The sequence below is a fragment of the Heterodontus francisci genome, chromosome 44 (genome assembly GCF_036365525.1).
Source record: "Heterodontus francisci isolate sHetFra1 chromosome 44, sHetFra1.hap1, whole genome shotgun sequence".
NCBI classification, from domain to species: domain Eukaryota; kingdom Metazoa; phylum Chordata; class Chondrichthyes; order Heterodontiformes; family Heterodontidae; genus Heterodontus; species Heterodontus francisci.
The window spans coordinates 25243941-25263209 of NC_090414.1; the positions used below are offsets into that span (position 1 = coordinate 25243941).

Consider the following 19269-nt stretch of genomic DNA (forward strand, 5'->3'; position numbering starts at 1 on the left):
TTTTTTTTCTATTCTTTCACTTTCTTCTGATTATTATAACACAGGCAAACCGACATTTATTCTTTTCTCTCCCCTCCCCGTTATCTTCCCACCCTTCGCCTACAGCTCCCGGGCGGCATTGCGCGGGGCCTTCCGGACTACAACTCCCGGGCGGCATTGCGCGGGGCCTTCCGGACTACAACTCCCGGGCGGCATTGCGCGGGGCCTTCCGGACGACAACTCCCGGGCGGCATTGCGCGGGGCCTTCCGGACTACAACTCCCAGCAGGTCAAGGCGCGCGGGACCCCCCCCCCCCCCCCCCCCCCGTCGGGATGTGACATTGAAGCTGCTGTTCCGGGGTTTGTGCAACAACACGCCGGCGTGTGTCGGAACAGGAGTTGCCCAACTTGTTCTGAGAACAGCACACACCCAACTCTTGCAGGTGATTCAGGGACAGGATGACTGTAATTGTTTTTATTTCTCTCCCCTGCCAGTTTCTTGACCACATGTGACATTGTCAGCAAGTGTTGAGGATCTCCCTCTTGTGCAGGTAGGAATTGTGCTTTGGGAAGAATAGGAATGCAATTTTGCTGCCTGTAATGAGGGCAGTCTAACTGGGGTTGCCTTCCTGGAGCTGCTGTGTTAACTTGACAGTCACTAGCATTTCAGTAATACAGAAGTATCAACTCATTGTCTGTGTGGGGGTTCGGTGGGAAGAGACCACCCAGATTCTATGCTTCAAAATTTTAGCTGCCTCTGGCGAACTATTGAGCTGTGAATTTACAGCACCAGAACCCTGGTTTATGCTCCAAGTCCACTCATCTCTTCCTTCCTCATGTACTTATCCAGATTGCTCCTTAAATACATAAATCTATTTGCCTCAACCACACTGGTAGTGTTCCATTAATGGCTGGGACCAGTTCAATGTAGAGATTTCAATACCTTTTTGATGCATGTCAGTGGAATGAGTACACTAGGCCTGATCAACATTGAATTAATTAGGAGACCAACAGCCAGCCATGCTGAAGTAGCCCTAGTGACAGTACTGGATGACCAAGGAGGCAGTTTAGAGGTTTGCTTGCTCCAAATGATGACTTGAAAAATGTAGTCTCGTTCGTCTGATAACTGATGCTGAACAACAGCATGGTGGAGTTCTGATGGTGCAGCCAATAAGACAGCAAACTGTAGGGGGCTGGTGCCTAGTTACTGAATGTTTGTGTCTCTCTCCCCTCATTGATAGGCCTCCTGAAAATGAACTGGGGTGATGTTACAAGCAACATGCGATGGGTAAGTGAAGACTTCTCACCTGGAAATATGGGACCAGTCCTTCTCAATCCAGCAGCTTTGTAATTCTGGTTGGGGTGGAGTGATGCCAAGCTCTGAATCTTCCAGTGTTGCTCTTGCTACCAGTGTGTTATCTTCAGTAGGGATGCTGCAATTAACCTTCCCTCTCTGGGGTAGGGAGTGGAAGATCAGCATCACCTGGCCATTCCACTTAGTTTGGTGACTGTTGTGGTTGAATAGCTTGGAAATTAACTAATGCAATCCCAGCAAGGAGGGGAGGACTGCGCCCCTGTTCTATAATTTTGGGGCTAGTTTAAATTTAAAAGTGCTGTGCTGGTAAATAGTTTGAAAGGATGATAACAGGCTTTGGCCTGAGTGGAGGGCAAGCAACATGTGGGGGCGGCGCAGTGGTTAGCACCACAGCCTCACAGCTCCAGCGACCCGGGTTCGGTTCTGGGTACTGCCTGTGCGGAGGTTGCAGGTTCTCCCTGTGACCGCGTGGGATTCCTCCGGGTGCTCCAGTTTCCTCCCACAGCCAAAGACTTGCAGGTTGATAGGTAAATTGGCCATTGTAAATTGCCCCTAGTGTAGGTAGGAGAATGGTGGGGATGTGGTAGGGAATATGGGATTAAGCTCTATGTGGAGGGCATTTCATCTGAGCCTTGTCTGTGCCTTACCTCACTGGGGCTGGCTAATCACACTCCAATCAGTGCAGTTCAAAACTGATCCTGAAGGTTGGTTAATCATGGATTAGGAAAAAACTTTTTTATTTCCAAAATATACTTTATTCATAAAAATCTGTTTTTAAAAAAAAAAATACATTACCAAACAGTTTCAAACAGCACCAAGTCAAAATTTACAAACCGTGTAAAGGAGATCAGTTTCCTTCAATACAGTCCATGTCTTACTTGCTGTAAAGAGCCAGAACCTGCAAAGGTGAACCCACTGGCTCTTGCAGCGTGAAATGAGGACAGCCTGTTCTCTGAACAGTCTGATGGGACGAAGCAGTCACTGCTGGGTGGAGGTGGCCGGGGAGGAGAGGGCTCATTTCAATACTGCTTTTTTTTTTTAAGGTGACTGAAGACGACCAATGTTATCAACTCTAATGAGGTGAGTGACATTTTTAATGGAATCTGCAGCATCATCTGTACTGGTTGAGCTAAGTTTGGTCTCGTTTAGTCTGTTTAGGGGCTTTCAGCCCCCAGTGCACTTCAGACACTGGCAAAAGTTGATGATTATTTTGTGTAGTTCCAGCCAGTGAGTACTTTATTCCATTTCCACTCCTCCTGCAAAACTCTGCCCATCTTGCTCAGGCCTGTTAACTGGCACAGCATCAGCTTATTTAACTTGATGGGTGTCACAGTGCAGCCTTGTGTTCCTGCTGCTGTTGCCAGTTGTGGCTTCCCCCTACTCTTCAGGCCAGTTGTAATTTCCTAACTGTGTTTCTCTGGCTGAGGAATTGGGATGAAGGACTTTTCTAGTTTACTATTGAGCAGTCAGTTCCTGAATAATGGGGATGAAACACAGAAACATAGGAAATCGGAGCAGGAGTTGGCCATTCGTCCCTTCGAGCCTGCTCTGCCATTCAAAAAAGATCATGGCTGTTGGTCTAATTCAGTACCCCGTTCCCGCTTTCTCCCCATATCCCTTGATCCCTTTGGCAATAAGAAATATATCTATCTCCTTCTTGAATATATTTAATGACTTGGCCTCCACTGCCTTCTGCAGTAGAGAATTCCACAGGTTCACCACCCTCTGAGTGAAGAAATTTCTCCTCATCCCGGTTCTAAATGGCATATCCTGAGACTGTGACCCCTGGTTCTGGACTCCTCAGCCATCGGGAACATCCTCCCTGTTCTAGTCCTGTTAGAATTTTATAGGTTTCTATAAGATTCCCTCTCATTCTGAACTCTAGTGAATATAGGCCTAGTCGACCCAATCTCTCCTCATACATCAATCCTGCCATCCCAGGAATCAGCCTAGTAAATCTTCTTTGCACTCCCTCCATGGCAAGATCATCCCTCCTCTGATAAGGAGACAAAAACTGCACACAATACTCCAGATGTGGTCTCACCAAGGCCCCGTATAACTGCAGTAAGACATCCTTGTTCCTGTACTCAAATCCTCTTGCAATGAAGGCCAACACACCATTTGTCTTCCTAACTGCTTGCTGCACCTGAATGCTTGCTTTCAGTGACTGCTGTACAAGGACACCCAGGTCTCGTTGCACCTCCCCCTTTCCCAATCTATCACCATTCAGATAATCTGCCTTTCTGTTTTTACAACCAAAGTGGATAACCTCACATTAATCCATGATGTACTGCATCTGCCATGCATTTGCCCACTCACCCAACTTGTCCAAATCACTTTGGAGCCTCTTTGCATCCTTCTCCGAGCTCACAGTCCCGTCCCCAGCTTTGTGTCGTCTGCAAACTTGGAAATGTTACATTTAGTTCCCTCACCCAAGTCATTAATATATATTGTGAATAGCTGAGGCCCAAGCACTGATCCCTGCAGTACCCCACTAGTCACTGCCTGCCACCTGGAAAAAGATCCGTTTATTCCTACTCTCTGTTTCCTGTCTGTCAACCAATTCTCAATCCATGCCATTATATTACCCCCAATCCCATGTGCTTTAATTTTGCTCACTAACCTCTTATGTGGGATCTTATCAAAAGCCTTCTGAAAATCCTAATACACCACATCCACTGGTTCTCCCTTATCTATTCTGCTGGTTACATCCTCAAAAGCTCCAGTAGATTTGTTAAGCATGATATCCCTTTTGTAAACCCATGCTGATTTTGTCCAATTCCGTTTATGCTTTTCGGGTGTTCTGCTATCAAATCCTTTATAACAGACTCTAGCATTTTCCCCACTCCTGATGTAAGGCTAACTGGTCTGTAATTCCCTGTTTTTTCTCTCCCTCCTTTTTTAAATAATGGGGTTATATTTGCCACCCTCCAATCTGTAGGAACTGTTCCAGAGTCTTATCGAATTTTGGAAGATGACCACCAATGAATTAGAATATTACAGCGCAGTACAGGCCCTCCGGCCCTCGATGTTGCGCCGACCTGTGATACCATCTGACCTACACTATTCCGTTTTCATCCATATGTCTATCCAATGACCACTTAAATGCCCTTAAAGTTGGCGAGTCTACTACTGTTGCAGGCAGGGCGTTCCACGCCCCTACTACTCTCTGAGTAAAGTAACTACCTCTAACATCTGTCCTATATCTTTCACCCCTCAACTTAAAGCTATGTCCCCTCGTGTTTGCCATCACCATCCGAGGAAAAAGACTCTCACTATCCACCCTATCTAACCCTCTGATTATCTTATATGTCTCTATTAAGTCACCTCTCCTCCTCCTTCTCTCCAACGAAAACAACCTCAAGTCCCTCAGCCTTTCCTCGTAAGACCTTCCCTCCATACCAGGCAACATCCTAGTAAATCTCCTCTGCACCCTTTCCAAAGGGTAAGGCTAACTGGTCTGCAATTCCCTGTTTTTTTTCTCTCCCTCCTTTTTTAAATAATGGGGTTATATTTGCCACCCTCCAATCTGTAGGAACTGTTCCAGAATCAATCAAATTTTGGAAGCTGACCACCAATGCATCCACTATTTCCAGGGCCACTTCCTTTAGTATTCTGGGATGTAGATTATCAGGCCCTGGGGATTTGTCAGCCTTTAACCCCATTAATTTCCCTAGCACTATTTTTTACTAATACTGATTTCCTTCAGTTCCTCCCTCTCATTAGACCCTTGGTTCCCTCACATTTCTGGGAAGTTATTTGTGTCCTCCTTTGTGAAGACAGAACCAAAGTATGTGTTTAATTGGTCAGCCATTTCTTTGTTCCCCATTATAATTTCCTCTGTTTCTGACTGTAAGGGACTTACATTTGTCTTCACTAATCTTTTTCTCTTCACATATTTATAGAAGCTTTTACAGTCAGTTTTTCTGTTCCCCGCCAAGTTTATTCTCGTACTCTATTTCCCCCCGCTTGATCAACCTCTATGTCCTCTTTTGCTGAATTCGAAACTCCTCCCAATCCTCAGACTTGCTGCTTTTTGTGGCAATTTTATATACCTCCTCTTTGGATCTAATACTATCCCTAATTTCTTTGGTAAGTCACAGTTGAGCCACCTTTCCGGTTTTATTTTTGCACTAGACAGGAATGAATAATTCTTGTAATTCATGCACACGTTCTTTAAATATTACCCTTTTAGTAAAGTTCCCCAATCTACCATAGCCAACTCGTGCCTCATACCTTCGTAGTTTCCTTTTATTTAGATTCAGGACCCCAGTTTCGGATTCGACTACTTCACTCTCCATCTTAATGAAGGATTCTTTCATGTTATGGTCGCTCCTCCCCAAGGGACCCTGCACAACAAGATTGTTAATTAATCCTTTCTCAATACCCAGCCTAGGATAGCCTGTTCTCTAGTTGGTTCTTCAGTGTATTGGTCTAAAAAAACCGTCATGTACATACTCCAGGAAATCCTCCTGCACAGTATTATTGCTAATTTGGTTTGACCAATCTATATGTTGATTAAAGTCGCCCATGATTACAGTTATACCCTTATTGCATGCGTTTCTAATTTCCTGTTTAATGCCATCCCTTACATCTCCACTACTGATGGGGCCTATAGACAACCGCCACCAACATTTTCTGCCCCTTGGTGTATCTTAGCTCCACCCATACAGATTCCACATCATGATTTTCCGAGCCAATATCCTTCCTCACTGTTGCATTGATTTCCTCCTTTACTAACAACTCTACCCCACCTCCTTTCCCTTTTTGCCTTTCCTTCCTAAATACTGAATACCCCTGGATGTTCAGTTCCCATCCTTGGTCACCCTGCAGCCATGTCACTGTAATCGCAACTATATCATAACCATTTATATGTATTTGCGCTGTCAATTCATCTACCTTATTGTGAATGCTCCGCACATTAAGACACAATGCCTTTAGACTTGTCTTTTTAACATTGTTAGTCATCTTAATAATTTTTCCCAAAACAATGCAGGAAGAACTTCTCCAAAAGATACAGGAAGGCCACATGGGAATGGAGAAGTGTAAGCTTAGAGCCAAATCAGCTGTGTACTGGATAGACATATACAAAGATATTGAAAATATGGTGTCTAAATGCAATGTATGCCAGAAGTACAGAAACTCGCAACAGAAAGAGGAGATGATAGCTACTGAAATACCACCCAGACCATGGCATACTGTAGGAGTCGATTTATTCACACATAATCAAGAATGGTATCTCAGTCGCAGACTACTACTCAAAATTCCCTTTTGTCCAGAAGGTGAAAGACTTGAGAGCCACAATAATAATCTCAGCAGTACGAGTTCTGTTCACTGAGCAAGGGATTCCTGAAAGGTTAATATGTGACAATGGCACCCAATTCACATCCAGAGAATTTAAGGAATTCGCTAACCAGTATGTGTTCAACACCATCACCTCATCACCACATTACCCACGGGGACATGGATTTATAGAAAGACACGTCCAGACGGTCAAAGAACACTTGTGAAATGCCGAGAGACGAAGGAAGACCCAAACCCGGCCTTATTGTCACTCTGATCCACACCTCTCAAGGCTGATATGAAATCACCTGCACAGCTGTTAAATGGAAGAAAATATAAGACAACTCTGCCAAGCAAAATACATCCTTCAAGTGACCAGGAGGAAGTGAGACAACAACTCACTGAAGCACAGGTAAGAGGAGAGCAACACTTCAACAAATATACTAAATCCCTACCTGAGCTGTTGAAAGGACAAACTGTACATGTACAGGATCCAATCATGAAAACCTGGAGCCCAGAAAAAGTTGTTGATGAAGCTGAGACTCCAAGGTCATATATCATTGAGATCGAAACCGGTAGCCAAATGAGAAGGAGCAGAATCCATATTCATAATACACCTGAGCTGAAACAACAGAAAAGACCATCAACAACACCGGAAACATTATCCAGCGAGGCAACATTAACAACAGTGCCGGATAGTGATACAACATTAGTAACAGCAAGCATGACCCCTACAGAGACCGAGTGAGAGAGAGAGGAGCAGAGGTTTAAAAAGGGTGCCAAAATCCCAGAGTCCGAGTGAGAGAGAGGAGCACGGCGTGAGCGGAGAGAGAGGAGCACGGCGTGAGCGGAGAGAGAGAGAGAGGAGCACGGCGTGAGCGGAGAGAGAGAGAGAGGAGCACGGCGTGAGCGGAGAGAGAGAGAGAGGAGCACGGCGTGAGCGGAGAGAGAGAGAGAGGAGCACGGCGTGAGCGGAGAGAGAGAGAGAGGAGCACGGCGTGAGCGGAGAGAGAGAGAGAGGAGCACGGCGTGAGCGGAGAGAGAGAGAGAGAGAGGAGCACGGCGTGAGCGGAGAGAGAGAGAGAGAGGAGCACGGCGTGAGCGGAGAGAGAGAGAGAGAGAGGAGCACGGCGTGAGCGGAGAGAGAGAGAGAGAGGAGCACGGCGTGAGCGGAGAGAGAGAGAGAGGAGCACGGCGTGAGCGGAGAGAGAGAGAGAGGAGCACGGCGTGAGCGGAGAGAGAGAGAGCAGCACGGCGTGAGCGGAGAGAGAGAGAGAGAGGAGCACGGCGTGAGCGGAGAGAGAGAGAGAGAGGAGCACGGCGTGAGCGGAGAGAGAGAGAGAGAGAGGAGCACGGCGTGAGCGGAGAGAGAGAGAGAGAGAGAGAGGAGCACGGCGTGAGCAGAGAGAGAGAGAGAGAGGAGCACGGCGTGAGCAGAGAGAGAGAGAGAGAGAGGAGCACGGCGTGAGCGGAGAGAGAGAGAGAGAGAGGAGCACGGCGTGAGCAGAGAGAGAGAGAGAGAGGAGCACGGCGTGAGCGGAGAGAGAGAGAGAGAGGAGCACGGCGTGAGCGGAGAGAGAGAGAGAGAGAGAGAGGAGCACGGCGTGAGCGGAGAGAGAGAGAGAGAGAGAGGAGCACGGCGTGAGCGGAGAGAGAGAGAGAGAGAGAGAGGAGCACGGCGTGAGCGGAGAGAGAGAGAGAGAGGAGCACGGCGTGAGCGGAGAGAGAGAGAGAGAAGCACGGCGTGAGCGGAGAGAGAGAGGAGCACGGCGTGAGCGGAGAGAGAGAGAGAGAGAGAGAGGAGCACGGCGTGAGCGGAGAGAGAGAGAGAGGAGCACGGCGTGAGCGGAGAGAGAGAGAGGAGCACGGCGTGAGCGGAGAGAGAGAGAGAGAGAGAGAGAGAGGAGCACGGCGTGAGCAGAGAGAGAGAGAGAGAGAGGAGCACGGCGTGAGCGGAGAGAGAGGAGCACGGCGTGAGCGGAGAGAGAGGAGCACGGCGTGAGCGGAGAGAGAGGAGCACGGCGTGAGCGGAGAGAGAGGAGCACGGCGTGAGCGGAGAGAGAGGAGCACGGCGTGAGCGGAGAGAGAGGAGCACGGCGTGAGCGGAGAGAGAGGAGCACGGCGTGAGCGGAGAGAGAGGAGCACGGCGTGAGCGGAGAGAGAGGAGCACGGCGTGAGCGGAGAGAGAGGAGCACGGCGTGAGCGGAGAGCGAGAGGAGCACAGCGTGAGCGGAGCAGGGAAAAATTGAAAAGTGACATCAGTGACGTCACAATCAACAGTGAGAGCAAGGAAACAGAGCCGCCGGGGTGAGTATACAGGTAAACTTTTTATTTAATTTAAATCAAACATAGCATCAAACAAGCATCAAACTGAAATAAAAAGGGGCGGCGCAGTGGTTAGCACCGCAGCCTCACAGCTCCAGCGACCCGGGTTCAAATCTGGGTACTGCCTGTGTGGAGTTTGCAAGTTCTCCCTGTGTCTGCGTGGGTTTCCTCCCACAAGCCAAAAGACTTGCAGGTTGGTAGGTAAATTGGCCATTATAAATTGCCCCTAGTATAGGTAGGTGGTAGGTAAATATAAGGACAGGTGGGGATGTGGTAGGAATATGGAATTGGTGTAGGATTAGTATAAATGGGTGGTTGATGGTCGGCACAGACTCGGTGGGCCGAAGGGTCTGTTTCAGTGCTGTATCTCTAAACTAAACATCACAGGCAAGCACGTAGGTGATTGGTTTGGGAAGAAGCTACCTGTTTGGTGAGTATCTGATAAGTGATTAAGGTCCATTCTAATCCTAAAGTTTAAAATAGTAAAGGAACTAGTGGTAAGCTTAAATATATAAAAAAATAAAATAAATAATTGAATAAAATAATTAAGTAGTTAATTAAAACACATTACGGAAGGCAGGCCAGGTGATGTGTCATGACTGCAGTATGTGGGAGCTCCTGGTTGCCAGTGTGATCCAGGGCAAACACGTCTGCAGTAAGTGTTTGCTGCTCGAGCAGCTTCGGCTCAGAGTCATTAAACTGGAGTCCGAGCTGCAGCCATTGCGACACATCAGGGAGGGGGAAAGTTACCTGGACATTTTGTACCAGGAGGTGGTCACACCCATTAGGATAGGGTCTTCAGTTTTGGTCAGTGGTCAGGGACAGGAGAGTGTGCCTGCAGCTGAGGCAGGGAAGGGGACCCAGAGTGCAAGAGCCTCAGTCTTTGTGATTGTCCAATAGGTTTGAGGTTCTTTCAGCTTGTTTGGATGAGAGTGGGGGCTGCAGGGTGGATGAGCAACCTCACCATGAGACCATGATACAGCAAGTCATTCAAGTGGAGGGAGAAAAAAGGAATGTAGTGGTAGTAGGGGACAGTATAGTTTGGGGGATTGACACTGTTCTCTGCAGCAATGAGCGTGTGTCCAGAAGGCTGTGTTGCCTGCCCGGTTCCAGGGTTTGGGACATCTGCTCAGGGCTGGAGAGGAACTTGGAGTGAGAGGGGGAAGGATCCAGTCATCGTGGTCCATGTAGGTACCAATGACATAGGCAGGACAGGAAAGAGTTTCTGCATTGTCAGTATGAGGATGAGGACTGAGGTGCCAAATTAAGCAGAACCTCAAAGATAATCTCTGGATTATTACCTGAGCCACATGCAAATTAGCACAGGGCAAATAAGATTAGAGAAATTAATGCGTGGCTCAAAGACTGGTGTGGTAGAAGTGGGTTCCGGTTCACGGGGCACTGCCACCAGTACTGGGGTAAGTGGTGGCTGTACCATGGGGACGGTCTACACCTGAACCGTGCTGAGGCCAGTGTTCTAGCGAACCGCATAACTAGGGAAGTAGAAAGGGTTTTATACTGAATAGTGAGGACAAATTTGGGAAGATATGGTAAATCAAGGTGTAGAGGCAAGGCAAGAAAGGTATTAATCTGGGAAATGACAAGCAGACTGTGACAGGAAGGGACAGCGCGTACAAATCTAAGAGTAAATCAACAGATAAGGCTAGAGGTTACAAAAATAATAAAAAGACAAAACTAAAGGCTCTGTATCTGAATGCACGTAGCATTGGAAACAAAACAAAGCAGAATCTTTGAATATTTTTAAGGCAGAGGGAGATAGATTCTCGATAAGCAAGTGGGTGGTAGGTTATCGGGGGTAGGTGGAAATGTGGAGTAATTAGTTCAGTCATGAACTTATTGAATGGCAGATCAGGCTCGAAGGGCCGAGTGGCCTACTCCTGCTGCTAATTCGTATGTTTGTGTGTACAACACCAGGAGGAACAAGCACAGTATCGCCTGTACACTGTACAACTCACCACTGAGAGCAACGAATGCCAAATCTACAAGATGGAGGCACAACATCTTGTCACCCAAGCTATACCATGAATAATTTTAGAAAAAAATACACATGATAAAAGACACTAAAAGGGGTTCAGATTATTTCTAAAAGTCAGTTGATAATCATCTTTAGTTGAGAAAATGTGAACGACTGAGACAGTTATAATGATATAGCATTATTTTTTTTTAAAGAAAGCTGGATGTTATGTATTGTTACACTATCTGTAAAGTGCTAGGAACTAACTGTTATGTGTAAGTGTTCCAGGTGTCCACATTCAGGGCTGCACGAGAGAATCAGGTGACGTGTAACAGAACATCAGCCTCGGGCAGTCCTGACCAGGCAGCCTGGAAGCTGATTGAATAAAACCAGGAACTCCAGCCTTTCCAAGACTAAAGTGTGATTATTTAAAAAACATATGGGAACAAGGAGAAAACCAGGAGACATAACGGGCCCCGACACTGCTCATTACCCCTGACACTGCTCATTACCCCCGATAAGGTTTACAACTCCTGATACAGTTTACAGACCCTGAAACAGGTTCTTGGTCATAGAATCATAGAAAGTTTAAGGCACAGAAAGAGGTCACTTGGCCCATCGTGTCTGTGCCGGCTGAAAAAAAATCCACCTATTCTAATCCCACCTTCCAGCATTTGGTCCATGGCCCTGCAGATTACAGCACTTGAGGTGCATATCCAGACTCCTTTTGAATGAGTTGAGTGTCTCTGCCTCAACTACCCTTTCAGGCAGTGAGTTCCAGACTGTCACCACCCTCTGGGTGAAAAGGTTTTTCCTCATCTCCCCTCTAATTTTTCTACCAATCACTTTAAATCCCTGCCCCCTCGTCACTGACCTCTCTGCTAAGGTGAATAGACCCTTCACCTCCACTCTATCCAGGCCCCTCAAAATTGTGTACATTTCAATCAGATCGCCCCTCAGCCTTCTCTGTTCCAAGGAGAACAACCCCAGCCTATCTAATCTTTCCTCATAGTTGCATTTTTCCAGTCCTGGCAACATCCTCGTAAATCTCCTCTGTACCCTCTCTAGTGCAATTACATCCTTTCTGTAATGAGGTGACCAGAACTGCACACAGTACTCAAGTTGTGGCCTAACCAATGAGTTATACAGTTCCAGCATAACCTCCCTGCTCTTATATTCTATACCTCTGCTAATAAAGGAAAGGATTCCATTTGCCTTCTTAACCACCTTATCGACCTGTCCTGCTACCTTCAGGGATCTGTGGACATTCACTCCAAGGTCCCTCACTTCCTCTACACTTCTCAGTATTTTCCCATTAATCGTGTATTCCTTTGCCTTGTTTGACCTCCCCAAATGCATCACCTCACACTTCTCCAGGTTGAATTCCATTTGCCACATTTCTGCCCATCTGACCAGACCATCAATATCTTCCTGCACCCTACAGCTATCCACCTCACTGTATACCACACGTCCAATCTTGTGTCGTCTGCAAACTTCTTGATCATGTCCCCTACATTTACATCCAAATTGTTAATAAATACCAACAAAAACAGGGGACCCAGTACTGATATGGTTTATAGGTCCTAATGTAGTTTACAGCTGCTGCTCGCGTTTAGAGTCCCTGATCTGCAACTGGAGAGTTTTCCAAGCCCCCAATCCCCTTCACACTGAGCAAATCCTTGTATCGTCAGTGCAGCACAGGGAGAGATAGAAGGATTGAGTGGGAAATAGGAAAGCTGAATCCTGAGCAATATTAACTCACAATATAACTGCAGGACACAGAGAGAAACCAGTAAATAAAAGGAGACAGAAACTAACACAGAGAGTTTAGAACAGAGCTGAGGAAGCATTTCACAAGAAGGAATGCTGACTTCCTGGGCTGCACTTCTGAGTCACAACAGGAAATTCTCAAACAGGTATCAACTGGGTGTCAAATTAATTCCCTTCTCACAGAATCAGGCCTCAAAGGGTGGAGGCCATTCAGCCCATCGTCCCTGTGCTGGCTCTTTGGGAGAGATTTCCAATCAGTCCCACTTCCCCCCCTGCTCTTTCCCCCACAGCCCTGCAAATTTCTCCTTTTCAAGTATTTATCCAATTCTCCTTTTGAAAGTTACTATTGAATCTGCTTCCACCGCCCTTTCAGGCAACGCATTCCAGATCACAACAACTCACTGTGTTAAAAAAAATAAATAAATTCTCATCTCCCCCTCTGGTTCTTTTACCAATTCTCTTCAATCTGTGTCTCTCTGGTTACCGACCCTCCTGCTACTGGAAACAGTTTCTCCTTATTTACTCCATCAAAACCCCCTATGATTTTGAACACCTCGATTAAATCTCCCCCTTAACCTTCTCTGCTCTAAGGAGAACAATCCCAGCTTCTCCAGTCTCTCCACATTAACTGAAGTCCCTCATCCCTGGGACCATTCCAGTAAATCTCCTCCGCACCCTCTCCAAGGCCTTGACATCCTTCTGAAAGTACGGGGTCCGGAATTGGACACAATTCTCCAGGTGGAGCCTAATATTCTCGGTGTAAATGTAGTTTCACTAAATACAATCACTCATATTTGCAATGAGTTGGTCTTGTCATGCTTGTATGTGTGAGCTTGAGTATTAAAGACTATATGGAACCTGTAAGTGAAACTGAAAGGAACTGAGAGTTTTGGGGAAAACACCTGACCTCTGGGGGTTGGCGTAAGGTCAGATAGGCAACGCTGCTGTAGTGAACAGCAGTGTTTAATAAAGCTTGTTAAATCTTTGTTGAAGTTAAATCTGTGACTGCAAATACAATTCTTCAGCCCGAGATGTGACAGGTCTCACTTCTTAATTTTGATCCATTAATTTTCTAATCTGACTATAATTTGTCTTCAACAAGGATGATTCTCCTAAACTCCACTGTCCCCGTGTCCTAACTCACACCGAGTCCCGTTCACCCATTACCCCCTGTGCTCGCTGACCTACACTGGCTCCTGGTCTGGCAACACCTCGATTTTAAAATTCTCATCCTTGTTTTCAAAACCCTCCATGAACTCCTCACCCCCTCCCGATCTCTGTAACCTCCTCCATCCCCTACAACCCTCCCTATCTCTGTAACCTCTTCCAGCCCCTACAACCCTCCCTATCTCTGTAACCTCCTCCAGCCCCTACAACCCTCCCTATCTCTGTAACCTCCTCCATCCCCTACAACCCTCCCTATCTCTGTAACCTCCTCCATCCCCTACAACCCTCCCTATCTCTGTAACCTCCTCCAGCCCCGACAACCCTCCCTATCTCTCTAACCTCCTCCATCCCCTACAACACTATCTCTGTAACCTCCTCCATCCCCTACAACCCTCCCTATCTCTGTAACCTCCTCCAGCCCTGACAACCCTCCCTATCTCTGTAACCTCCTCCAGCCCCTACAACCCTCCGAGATCTCTGCGCTCCACCAATTCCGGTCTGTTGCGCATCCCTGATTCCCATCGCTCCACCATTGGCGGCCGTGACTTCAGCTGCCTGGGCCCCAAGCTCTGGAATTCCCTCCCGAAACCTCTCCGCCTCTCTCTCTCCTCCTTTTAAGACGCTCCTTAAAACCGACCTCTTTGACCGAGCTTTTGGTCGCCTGTCCCTAATATCTCCTTATGTGGTTCTGGGTCAAATATTGCTGTGTTAATTCTCCTGTGAAGTGCCCTGGGATATTTTACTCTGCTAAAGGTTCTATGTAAATGTCAGGTGTTGCTGAACTCACCTGAACATTGCTCTCAGCTGCTGCTCTGGTCCAGGCTCACAGCTGCCCTCGAGTGGCCAGTAACAGTACAGCAGTTTGATTCCTATAATTCTCAGTTTCACCAATACCAGTGATCTCAGGGAGAATCAGTTGTTCCAAACCACTTTGCATTTCCTGAACAAATTCCCAGGATATTCTGTGCCTTCAAGAACAAGCTGACGGCTCTTGCTTTAAACAGGTTCCTGCATTAAACAGGCACCTTTCATTCAAGGAAGAAACCATGGTGACTGCGGCGTACAATAGGGAAGGGGTTCACAATCGAGGGTCTGTGTTCCCATTGAGGTTCATGAGAAGGTTTCAAGGGGTTCACCAAAGTCACTAGCAGCTGATCACGAACAAGCCCACAGAGAAGCTCCTTGGCCAGGTGGATCCTCTCTGCTGCTGGGTCATTCTTACCTGGGATACAACATTAGAATTTTTTTTTATAGAACATTACAGCGCAGTACAGGCCCTTCGGCCCTCGATGTTGCGCCGACCTGTGAAACCATCTGACCTACACTATTCCAGTTTCATCCATATGTCTATCCAATGACCACTTAAATGCCCTTAAAGTTGGCGAATCTACTACTGTTGCAGGCAGGGCGTTCCACGCCCCTACTACTCTCTGAGTAAAGAAACTACCTCTGACATCTGTCCTATATCTATCACCCCTCAACTTAAAGCTATGTCCCCTCGTGTTTGCCATCACCATCCGAGGAAAAAGACTCTCACTATCCACCCTATCTAACCGTCTGATTATCTTATATGTCTCTATTAAGTCACCTCTCCTCCTCCTTCTCTCCAACGAAAACAACCTCAAGTCCCTCAGCCTTTCCTCGTAAGACCTTCCCTCCATACCAGGCAACATCCTAGTAAATCTCCTCTGCACTCTTTCCATAGCTTCCACATCCTTCCTATAATGCGGTGACCAGAACTGCACGCAATACTCCAGGTGCAGTCTCACCAGAGTTTTGTACAGCTGCAGCATGACCTCGTGGCTCCGAAACTCGATCCCCCTACTAATAAAAGCTAACACACCATATGCCTTCTTAACAGCCCTATTAACCTGGGTAGCAACCTTCAGGGATTTATGTACCTGGACACCAAGATCTCTCTGTTCATCTACACTACCAAGAATCTTCCCATTAGCCCAGTACTCTGCATTCCTGTTACTCCTTCCAAAGTGAATCACCTCGCACTTTTCCGCATTAAACTCCATTTGCCATCTCTCAGCCCAGCTCTGCAGCCTATCTATGTCCCTCTGTACCCTACAACATCCTTCGGCACTATCCACAACTCCACCGACCTTAGTGTCATCCGCAAATTTACTAACCCACCCTTCTACACCCTCTTCCAGGTCATTTATAAAAATGACAAACAGCAGTGGCCCCAAAACAGATCCTTGCGGTACACCACTAGTAACTAAACTCCAAGATGAACATTTGCCATCAACCACCACCCTCTGTCTTCTTTCAGCTAGTCAATTTCTGATCCAAAGCTCTAAATCACCTTCAACCCCATACTTCCGTATTTTCTGCAATAGCCTACCATGGGGAACCTTATCAAACGCCTTACTGAAATCCATATACACCACATCCACTGCTTTACCCTCATCCACCTGTTTGGTCATCTTCTCGAAAAACTCAATAGGGTTTGTGAGGCACGACCTACCTTTCTCAAAACCGTGCTGACTATCGTTAATGAACTTATTCTTTTCAAGATGATTATAAATCCTGTCTCTTATAACCTTTTCCAACATTTTACCCACAACCGAAGTAAGGCTCACAGGTCTATAATTACCAGGGCTGTCTCTACTCCCCTTCTTGAACAAGGGGACAACATTTGCTATCCTCCAGTCTTCCGGCACTATTCCTGTCGACAATGACGACATAAAGATCAAGGAACTCCTTGCAGCAGAATTCATCTGTGACCTCACCTTCCAGGCAGTTGACACACGAACTGTCCTATATTCTGGCATAGCTGCAGCCCACTCGTGCCCGGTGACTCACCACATGCAGATGCCGACTCTACGTTAACCTCCAACATTTGCTCCGTGCCAGTATCTGAGCTGGTGGCTGTAAGGTCAAGTGACAGTGCTTCTTCCGAGAGTACCCGAGAAGGAGAAATGTAAGGATTCATAATGACAGGAGAGAGGAGCCTAAGAGAGGTAAAGAGAAAGGAAAAAAAACACAGTGGGAGAAAAGAGAAATGGAAGTGATGGGCTCGGGTCTGGGGCAGCAGTGAAATGAACACAGGGAAACTCAAGTTACATCAATGTGGTTCCATAGCAGCAGTGGAATATATTAGTCCTGGTATAAAATGGGGAAGAGAGAGAGAAGACAGTAAGAGGAGGTTCAGAGTTAAAGTCACAGGTCCCGGGTTGGGATAAAGTTGATGATAAGGCAGAGTCAGCTTGGAGTATCAGGTTTGGAGGGCGAGTGAGTGCAGAAGCTATTTGAAGGGTAGAATGTCGGAGGATACACTGCTGGAGGTATTTCCATGGAAATGAACTGTGGCATCAACTGCAGTTACAAGAATAGATTGGGCAATAAAAACAAAAAGTGCTGGAAGTATTCACCCAGTCTAGAAGCATCTGGGGAGAGAGAAACAGAGTTAACATTTCAACTCTGTGACTTTCATCAGAACTGGCAAATGTTAGAAATGTTATAGGCTTTGAGTAAGTGGAAGAACAGCGGGGAAGGGGAGCAAAGAACTAAAGGGAAGGTGTGTGATAGGGCAGAGGGCAGGAGAGATTAAATGACAAAGCCGTCATGGGACAAAAGGCAAAGGGAGTGTTAATGGTTGTGGTAAAAGACAAAGCATTTGTCCAGAGAGAGTGTTAATGACAGAATAATGAACAGCTGAGTCCAAAAGCAAATACCTGAAAAAACATGTTTAAGACAGACCCATGGTTAAAGCATAAAATAAGAAAGGCAGTAATGCTCTGAAATAGTTGAATTCAATGTTGAGTCCAGAAGGCTGTAGAGTGCCTAATAGGAAGATGAGGTGCTGTTCCTCGAGGTTGCATTGAGGTTCACTGGAACACTGCATAGATTGCGGAAGCTGGGGTAAGATCAACAAAGGGTTACTAAAAAAAATAATAAAAAGAGCAAAGGTAAATTATGAAAGAAAACTAGTGCAAAATATAAAAACAGATAGCAAAATCTTCTATAAGTATATAAAAGGGAAGAGAGTAGCTAAAGTGAATGTTGGTCCCTTGGAGGATGAGACTGGAGAATTAATTGTGGGGAACACAGAAATGGCGGAGACACTAAATCAGTATTTTGCCTCAGTTTTCACAGTGGAGGACACTCGTACCATCCCAATAGTAACAACAAATGTAGAGGTTATAGAAAGGGAGGAACTTAGAACAATCATCATCACTAGGGAAAAAGTACTGAGCAAACTATTGGGATTGAAGGCAGACAAGTCCCCAGGGCCTGGTGGCCTACATCCTAGGGTCTTAAAGGAAGTGGCAGTGGAGATAGTGGATCCATTGGTTATAATATTCCAAAATTCCCTGGATGTGGGAAAGGTTCCAGTGAATTGGAAAAATGCTTATATAACACCCTTATTCAAAAAGGGAGGGAGGCAGAAAGTAAGAAACTATTGACCAGTTAATTTAACATCTGTCGTTGGGAAATTGTTAGAATCCAATATTAAGGAAGTAATAACAGGACGTTTAGAAAGTCAAAACACAATCCATCAGAGTCAGCATGGTTTTATGAAGGGTAAATACTGTTTGACTAATATGCTAGAGTTCTTCAAAGCTGTAACAATTAAAGTGGATAATGGGGATCCTGTAGATGTAGTATATCTGGACTTCCAGAAGGCATTTGAGAAGGTGCCTAATACACAAGGTAACATCACATTGGGTTAGGGGCAATTTATTAGCTTGGATAGAGGATTGGCTAACCAACAGAAAACAGTCAGGATAAATGGGTCTTTTTCTGGTTGGCAAGATGTAACTAGTGGGGTACCACAGGGTTCGGTCCTCGGGCCCCAACTATTTACAATCTATATTAATGACTTGGATGCAGTGATAGAAGGTACTATAGCCAAATTTGCAGATGGCACTAAAATAGGTTGGATAGTAAGTTGCAATAAAGAAATAAGAAATTTACAAATGGATATGGATAGGTTAGGAAAATGGGCCAAAATGTGGCAGATGGAGTTTAACTTGGATAAATGTGAGGTTATCTATTTTGGTCAGAAGAATAGAAAGGCAAATTATTATCTAAATGGAGAGAAACTTCAGAGTGCTTTGGTGCAGAGGGATCTGGGTGTCCTCGTGCATGAATCACAGAAAACTAGTATGCAGGTACAGCAGGTAATAAGGAAGGCAAATGGAATTTTGGCATTTATTGCTAAAGGAATAGAGTATAAAAGTAGGGAAGTGTTGCTGCAACTGTACAAGGCATTAGCGAGACCGCACCTGGAGTATTGCATACAGTTTTGGTCCCCTTACTTGAGGACGGATGTAGTTGCATTGGAGGCAGTTCAGAGGAGGTTCACTGGATTGATTCCAGAGATGAGGGGTTTGTCTTATGAAGAGAGATCAAGCAGTCTAGGCCTTTACTTTCTGAAGTTTATAAGAATGAGAGGAGATCTAATTGAGGTATATATGATTAAAGGGATTGACAAAGTAGAC

General features: G+C 46.1%; 1 protein-coding gene, 2 long non-coding RNA genes and 1 other non-coding gene across 5 annotated transcripts in view; 3 read left to right on the top strand and 1 right to left on the bottom strand.

Moving 5' to 3' along the window:
• The first annotated feature begins 369 nt into the window (after positions 1-369).
• LOC137355882 (uncharacterized) lies at positions 370-7529 on the top strand. Its single transcript, XR_010970977.1, has 4 exons — positions 370-529; positions 1220-1266; positions 2337-2373; positions 6290-7529. It is a non-coding gene; the product is annotated as an uncharacterized lncRNA (long non-coding RNA).
• On the top strand, positions 2147-2264 carry LOC137356096 (small nucleolar RNA SNORD22). Its single transcript, XR_010970998.1, has one exon. It is a non-coding gene; the product is annotated as a small nucleolar RNA SNORD22 (small nucleolar RNA).
• LOC137355881 (uncharacterized) overlaps positions 5853-19269 on the bottom strand; it is a 46651-nt gene continuing 33234 nt past the window's right edge. For both annotated transcript variants that reach the window (XR_010970975.1, XR_010970976.1), the window contains exons 4-5: positions 7032-7198; positions 5853-6892 (exon numbers count right to left, since the gene is read on the bottom strand). This is a non-coding gene — a long non-coding RNA (uncharacterized lncRNA). The remainder of the gene's footprint in view (positions 6893-7031; positions 7199-19269) is intronic.
• Positions 7679-19269, top strand: part of LOC137355879 (mRNA decay activator protein ZFP36L3-like) — a 29370-nt gene continuing 17779 nt past the window's right edge. Inside the window, exon 1 of the mRNA XM_068021494.1 lies at positions 7679-8883. The gene's annotated coding sequence lies outside the window, so the exon portion shown is untranslated. The remainder of the gene's footprint in view (positions 8884-19269) is intronic.